Source organism: Electrona antarctica (genome assembly GCF_951216825.1).
Source record: "Electrona antarctica genome assembly, chromosome: 2".
Classification (NCBI taxonomy): domain Eukaryota; kingdom Metazoa; phylum Chordata; class Actinopteri; order Myctophiformes; family Myctophidae; genus Electrona; species Electrona antarctica.
Window position 1 is genome coordinate 7,236,227 of NC_136807.1, and position 8,805 is coordinate 7,245,031.

Genomic DNA, 8,805 nt, shown 5'->3' on the forward strand with positions numbered 1-8,805 from the left:
GCGCCGTAGCGCGTCGCGAGCGCTTTCAAACTGTTTTCAGTCAGACCACGTGATGTACAGTACCAGCAATAGTAATTTCGGGGAATGTCAGCGGACCTTTAAAAGAGCTGAGACTAGTAGGCTACAGACTCTGATATGAGACGTTAGTTATTCCAAAAAACCTACACACCGTCTGCACTGGCAATACCAACACTTTATTGTCTCCACCAGGCCGAAGGCATGGGGAGAGAGTATGTTTTGCACTCCGTCCGTCCGTCCGTGTGTGTGTGTGTGTGTGTGTGTCCGTCCGTCCTTCCGTCTGTGACCAGCTAATCTCCGGCACCGTTAACCCGGTCGATGCCAAATATTGCACACACACTCCCTGGATGCCAACGATGAACCTCTACCCCAAAATTTCCAGAACGGCCTGTTATAGCGCCACCAGGAGGCCGCTTTGTGCAAAACAAGTTTTTGGACAGTACACCTACACATTTTGTCCAAACATCACGCAAATTGGTACACAGTCTCTCTAGAGCCATTCAACGAAACGGGTCTTTCAGATTTCTCAGACTCCATCCTGATTGGCTAAGATTGGCTTCCAAAGTTCGCAGGAGTGCTCAGTTTCAAACAAAATGCTGCAAATCATGAACACATCTTGTGATTTCCGTGAAATTGTGCACGCACATTCCCACTAGGCCGAGGAAGAAATGCCACATGAACATTTTCAACTCAGCCTCATGGTGGCGCTATAACTGGCCAAAAAGTGTTTTGACCTCTAACTGCACGGATCTGTGGATAACTTTGTATGCCAACTCCCTAGAGGCCAAGGAAAAACCTTTGCCTGGAATTTTTCACATCTGCTCTTTATAGCGCCACCAGGAGGCCGACATATGTAAAACACATTTTCTAATATTACTCCTTCAGAATTTATCCAAATCCAAAAACGCAAGTCGGTACACATCTTCTTCATAGTCATGTAATCAAGACGGGTTTGTTTGATGTCTCATCATCCACCCTCATTGGCTACGATTGGCTTCTAAACTTTTCAGGAGTAGCCCGCTTTGTACCCGTTTTGTACAAATCGCCACAACTACTCAACGCAGCGTCCGATTGTGGTGAAACTGTGCATGCATATTCCCACTAAGCTTTGGAAGAAATGCCACTTGACAGTTTTCAAATCAGCCTCATGGTGGCGCTACAACAGGCCAAGCCGTGTCACACACACACACACACGTTTATATTGCTCCTAAACATTTTGCCAAACATCACACACACACTCCTATCCTCCTGGTGGAGACCTGTGCCCAGAAGGGCACTTTTTCTAGTTTAGGCAATGTTTCAGTCAAAGACCTTCTTCAGCCATCAGCCTGAAGAAGGTATATTTTTTGTGGCTTTCGCCTTTATTTTCTTTTTTATAGAGGCACAGGCAGTAGGCTGACAGGAAATGGGGAGAGAGATGGGGGGGTGACATGCCGTAAAGGCCGTCGGGATCGGGAGTCGAACTTTTTCAAACCTTTTCATGTCAAGGACTGGGCGGCGGTGGATCAGCGGTAGAGTGGCCGGATGGTAACCGCAAGGTTGCCAGTTCGATCCCGGGCTCCCCCAGAGTTAGTGTCGAAGTGTCCTTGAGAAAAACTTACCCAAAATTATTTCTATTTGGCCGCCGACCCCCCCCATCTGAAAATATGTTGTTCCAGGGACCCCCCCCCCCCCATCCAGAGGCAAGGATACAAGTTAAAAGTTAAAAAACGTTCGCTGTGAACGACTATATATTCAAAGACTTGCACACATTTTCTCGCTTTTTTCAAAAAACAGCATATCTACAAGCTTCATAGCTCTATAAGCTTGTAGATCTGCTAATCTTCAACAGCTCAAGTTTAAAAAAATGGTTAAAACCATTATGTATGTTCTGATTTAGAGTGGCAGAGTACAGTAGACAAACATGGATGTTACTGAACTTATATTAACTGAAGCCAATACCAGACATTCTTCCATCTTTGTCTCCCTCTGCTGGTTATCTCTCCACTCTGAGGGTTTTCTGCTAATAATTGTTGGCACACACAGTGTTTGTGCAGCTTTGCCTTTTAACAGACCTGAACTATACTATATATAATCTCTTAACCCAATATATACAGTAAACGCATAAGTACAATTACTTATGCGTTTTGTTTTCTTTCATTTCCATTTTAGTTGCACCATTTTCTTCAATCTACTTCAATCGATTTTTTTTAGTGGAGGTACTTCTTGTTTTCCTGTCATTCCCCAGATTTCCTTCTGTTTTTGTGTCTCCCATTGTGACACTTTAACAATGGGAGACACTAACACTGGGAGACACTAACAATGGGAGATACTAACACTGGGAGACACTAACAATGGGAGATACTAACAATGGGAGACACTAACACTGGGAGACACTAACAATGGGAGACACTAACAATGGGAGACACTAACAATGGGAGACACTAACAATGGGAGACACTAACACTGGGAGATACTAACAATGGGAGACACTAACAATGGGAGACACTAACAATGGGAGACACTAACAATGGGAGATACTAACAATGGGAGACACTAACAATGGGAGACACTAACACTGGGAGACACTAACACTGGGAGATACTAACAATGGGAGATACTAACAATGGGAGACACTAACAATGGGAGATACTAACAATGGGAGACACTAACAATGGGAGACACTAACACTGGGAGATACTAACAATGGGAGACACTAACAATGGGAGACACTAACAATGGGAGATACTAACAATGGGAGATACTAACAATGGGAGACACTAACAATGGGAGACACTAACACTGGGAGATACTAACAATGGGAGACACTAACACTGGGAGATACTAACAATGGGAGACACTAACAATGGGAGACACTAACAATGGGAGACACTAACAATGGGAGACACTAACACTGGGAGACACTAACAATGGGAGATACTAACAATGGGAGACACTAACAATGGGAGACACTAACAATGGGAGACACTAACAATGGGAGATACTAAGGGCTGATTCATACTCCTATTTTACCGCTGTTTCGGCGCTGTAGTGCCGAAATGATTTCGGCTCATCAGAAATTTTCAGCAGCACCGAAGAGCCGACTTTAGGACGGTACCCGCCCCCCCCCCCCCCCCCCCCCCCCCCCCCCCCCGAACCTCAAATGACGTCACATTGTAGGCTCTACAGAGCCGAACCGACTTTTATTCGGCTCTAAAATAGGAGTATGAATCGGCCCTAACAATGGGAGACACTAACAATGGGAGACACTAACAATGGGAGATACTAACAATGGGAGACACTAACAATGGGAGATACTAACAATGGGAGACACTAACAATGGGAGACACTAACACTGGGAGACACTAACAATGGGAGATACTAACAATGGGAGACACTAACAATGGGAGACACTAACAATGGGAGACACTAACAATGGGAGACACTAACACTGGGAGACACTAACAATGGGAGACACTAACACTGGGAGATACTAACAATGGGAGACACTAACAATGGGAGACACTAACACTGGGAGATACTAACAATGGGAGACACTAACAATGGGAGACATTAACAATGGGAGATACTAACAATGGGAGATACTAACAATGGGAGACACTAACAATGGGAGACACTAACACTGGGAGACACTAACAATGGGAGACACTAACACTGGGAGATACTAACAATGGGAGACACTAACAATGGGAGATACTAACAATGGGAGATACTAACAATGGGAGATACTAACAATGGGAGACACTAACAATGGGAGACACTAACACTGGGAGATACTAACAATGGGAGACACTAACACTGGGAGATACTAACAATGGGAGACACTAACACTGGGAGACACTAACACTGGGAGACACTAACAATGGGAGACACTAACAATGGGAGACACTAACACTGGGAGACACTAACAATGGGAGACACTAACACTGGGAGACACTAACAATGGGAGACACTAACACTGGGAGACACTAACAATGGGAGACACTAACAATGGGAGACACTAACAATGGGAGACACTAACAATGGGAGATACTAAGGGCTGATTCATACTCCTATTTTACCGCTGTTTCGGCGCTGTAGTGCCGAAATGATTTCGGCTCGTCAGAAATTTTCAGCAGCACCGAAGAGCCGACTTTAGGACGGTACCCGCCCCCCCCCCCCCCCCCCCGAACCTCAAATGACGTCACATTGTAGGCTCTACAGAGCCGAACCGACTTTTATTCGGCTCTAAAATAGGAGTATGAATCGGCCCTAACAATGGGAGACACTAACAATGGGAGACACTAACAATGGGAGACACTAACAATGGGAGATACTAACAATGGGAGACACTAACCATGGGAGACAGCAGCTGGAACCTCTCTCACTGTATGCAATATTCAGACACCCAAACTATTCGGCCGAATAGTGGCAAAAAAATGCATATTTGGTTGGGTTGATTTTAGAGGCGAAAGGCCAAAGAACCGTTGTTACGTTTCTGTTTTGTTGTGATGACGTGATCAAAATGTAATCATGTCTTTTTGCCTTTATCATGTAGCTCTACAACAAAGTTCCGGCCATGATGCAATGGTACAAAAACTGGCAAAAAAACAATAAATAATTATATATAATATTAATCATATTCGGGTATTCGGTTTTTGGGCCAACTGTGTCCTATATTCGGTATTAGGTTTCGTCCAAGAACGTCCCATTGGGTGCATCCCTACCCAATAATACCAGTGACAGAATGTCCCATTGGGTGCATCCCTACCCAATAATACCAGTGACAGAATGTCCCATTGGGTGCATCCCTACCCAATAATACCAGTGACAGAATGTCCCATTGGGTGCATCCCTACCCAATAATACCAGTGACAGAATGTCCCATTGGGTGCATCCCTACCCAATAATACCAGTGACAGAATGTCCCATTGGGTGCATCCCTACCCAATAATACCAGTGACAGAATGTCCCATTGGGTGCATCCCTACCCAATAATACCAGTGACAGAATGTCCCATTGGGTGCATCCCTACCCAATAATACCAGTGACAGAATGTCCCATTGGGTGCATCCCTACCCAATAATACCAGTGACAGAATGTCCCATTGGGTGCATCCCTACCCAATAATACCAGTGACAGAATGTCCCATTGGGTGCATCCCTACACAATAATACCAGTGACAGAATGTCCCATTGGGTGCATCCCTACCCAATAATACCAGTGACAGAATGTCCCATTGGGTGCATCCCTACCCAATAATACCAGTGACAGAATGTCCCATTGGGTGCATCCCTACCCAATAATACCAGTGACAGAATGTCCCATTGGGTGCATCCCTACCCAATAATACCAGTGACAGAATGTCCCATTGGGTGCATCCCTACCCAATAATACCAGTGACAGAATGTCCCATTGGGTGCATCCCTACCCAATAATACCAGTGACAGAATGTCCCATTGGGTGCATCCCTACCCAATAATACCAGTGACAGCCTCCCGTTTTTTTGGGGCAATGGAAGGAGGGGCTTTTCAGAGTAAATCTACCTCATCTGCTTTGTACTCTAGCACCTTTTATTTTTAATAATTCCGGCACACTGGAAGTGTTAACAAATACTGGGCCTAAACATGTCCCTCTCTGTCCCTCCAGGCCGTTCCAGCGCACCATCACCCTAACCATGTCCCTCTCTGCCCCCTCCAGGCCGTTCCAGTGCACCATCACTAAACATGTCCCTCTCTGTCCCCTCCAGGCCGTTCCAGCGCACCATCACCCTAAACATGTCCCTCTCTGTCCCTCTCTGCCCCCTCCAGGCCGTTCCAGTGCACCATCACTAAACATGTCCCTCTCTGCCCCCTCCAGGCCGTTCCAGCGCACCATCACCCTAAACATGTCCCTCTCTGCCCCCTTCAGGCCGTTCCAGCGCACCATCACCCTAAACATGTCCCTCTCTGTCCCTCCAGGCCGTTCCAGCGCACCATCACCCTAAACATGTCCCTCTCTGTCCCCTCCAGGCCGTTCCAGCGCACCATCACCCTAAACATGTCCCCCTCTGTCCCTCCAGGCCGTTCCAGCGCACCATCACCCTAAACATGTCCCTCTCTGTCCCTCTCTGCCCCCTCCAGGCCGTTCCAGTGCACCATCACTAAACATGTCCCTCTCTGTCCCCTCCAGGCCGTTCCAGCGCACCATCACCCTAAACATGTCCCTCTCTGCCCCCTCCAGGCCGTTCCAGCGCACCATCACCCTAAACATGTCCCTCTCTGTCCCTCTCTGTCCCCTCCAGGCCGTTCCAGCGCACCATCAGCATGCACAAGGACAGCTCAGGACACGTGGGAAAATCACCTCCCTGGTGAAGGAAGGCTCCGCTGCTCGCAACGGCATGCTGACCGACCACTACATCTGTGAGATCAACGGGTAGAACGTCATCGGACTCAAGGTCGGGTCGGGTCTCTTGTTCACAAGTAGTGTTAGGAATTAGGATTTCAAACATATGAATTAATAACAGTTGTTGATACATAACAGCACATAAACATAGCATATTTTGAGCTGCTCTTAATTTTCTGTACACCCCCCCCCCCCCCCCCCCCCTCTCCGACTACAGGATTCTCAAATCAAGGACATCCTGTCCACCTCTCCCACTACGATGACCATCACCATCATGCCCAAGTTCATCTACGAGCACATGATAAAGAGGTACGGCCACAGTTCACAGCTACAGAGATTAAAATAGGGTGCATTTTGCAACAGTTTAAACAACGACCTCTGCATCCACTGTGCTATACTGTACTGTTGTTTATTTTGCTAGCTGTTTTCTACATGGATATAACCACATTATAACCATATAAAATGAAATGGGAGTTAAATGCTGCAATTTGTAAAAATGGCAAAATATGACTCCTAACGTTGTTGAAGTGTGACTCATTTCTAAAAGACCATCCCTGCATCCCGGGACTCATTACATTGAAAACCTATTTACATCACTGCAGCTAGAGGGTAGCACAGCTCGGGTCCAGATATTGACTTGTCCCTCGGATGGGTTTTCGCCTCAGGTCTATTTACATCACTGCAGCTAGAGGGTAGCACGGCTCGGGTCCAGATATTGACTTGTCCCTCGGGTGGTTTTCGCCTCAGGTCTCGGTCGGTCCCTTTTTGACATGCATGGACCCGTGAGGACTCCACGACCACCCTTTTTTAAAACTATTTAACCTTCGGTTCCAAACAGTGTTGTTTTTGGCAGCACATTTTGATTTTAGTTTTAGTCATAGTCTTGTGAATAGTTTTAGTCACATTTTAGTCACCTGGTATGTGTTAGTCTAGTTTTAGTCGACTAAATGTCATGAGATTTTAGTCGACTAAATCTACAGTTGATTTAGTCGACTAAAATGTATTTTGGCGGGCCTTGATGCCCGGGTTAGACGAGTTGTGACGCGTTGTGAACTTGTAGATCAGCTATTTTCAGCATGCAACAAAGTATAAAATGACTCATACTGGAGGGGTGCATACTTAGTTTAGACTAGTCATTGGTTAGACATGGGTTAGGGTTAGGTTTAGGTGTGCTGCCCCGTGGGAGGTTATGGTTAGGGTGAGGGTTTGAGATAGGTTGTAGTTGTAGGACTAATGACTCAGACTGGTCTAACCAATGAATGACTCATACTGGACCTCTTGTCCACTAGTCCCTTCCTAACATTTTAGTCTAGTTTTTAAACGTTGACGAAATTATCAGTATAGTTTTAGTCATCAAAGCTTAGTTTTTATTTAGTTTCCATGTAGTTTTCGTCAGTGGAAAAAGGTAGTCAACGAACATTTTTCGTCTTAGTTTTAGTCGACGAAATCAACACTGGTTCGAAGTCACATTGAAATACAGCAGGAAACCCCCGTTCCAGCACCGCCTTGGCAGCATGCCTCGCTAATCATTAGGCTTCCAGCTCTAACGTCCTGGGTTCCAGTCAGCTCCGGGGCACGGTACCACCGAGCGCGCTAAAGCGAGCGAGTTCCTTTACCGAACGTCGCACGAGTTATGTCCCGATACGCACAGAATCATAAATCCTTTTTAGTTTTTTTACACATGCAGTAAACATTGGGCTCAATGGGCGGGCAGAGAGGCTGATAATGACCTAACAACCTACCAGAGCGTGCTGGTAGGCCAGTTGATAATGACCTAACAACCTACCAGAGGTGCTGGTAGGCCAGTTGATAATGACCTAACAACCTACCAGAGGTGCTGGTAGGCCAGTTAATAATGACCTAACAACCTACCAGAGGTGCTGGTAAGCCAGTTGATAATGACCTAACAACCTACCAGAGGTGCTGGTAGGCCAGTTGATAATGACCTAACAACCTACCAGAGGTGCTGGTAGGCCAGTTGATAATGACCTAACAACCTACCAGAGGTGCTGGTAGGCCAGTTGATAATGACCTAACAACCTACCAGAGGTGCTGGTAGGCCAGTTGATAATGACCTAACAACCTACCAGAGGTGCTGGTAGGCCAGTTGATAATGACCTAACAACCTACCAGAGGTGCTGGTAGGCCAGTTGTGACCTACTCATCCATACGGGATGAGAACGGTTTAGTTATACCAGCGGTAATGAATCACCGTTTACCGACGGTATGGCGTACTCTGGAAAAGAGCGTCTGCTAAAAGCCTGAATTGTCCATTTTAATTGTAAATGGTATGCTAATTTGCACAAGTAGTAGTAGTAGTAGTACGCTGCTTCTTTGCCTGGAAAGGAGCCAACTTAGGCGGTTCGGGCATCTGGTTAGGATGCCTCTCGGGCGTCTCCCTAGGGAGGTTGTCGAGGCATATGT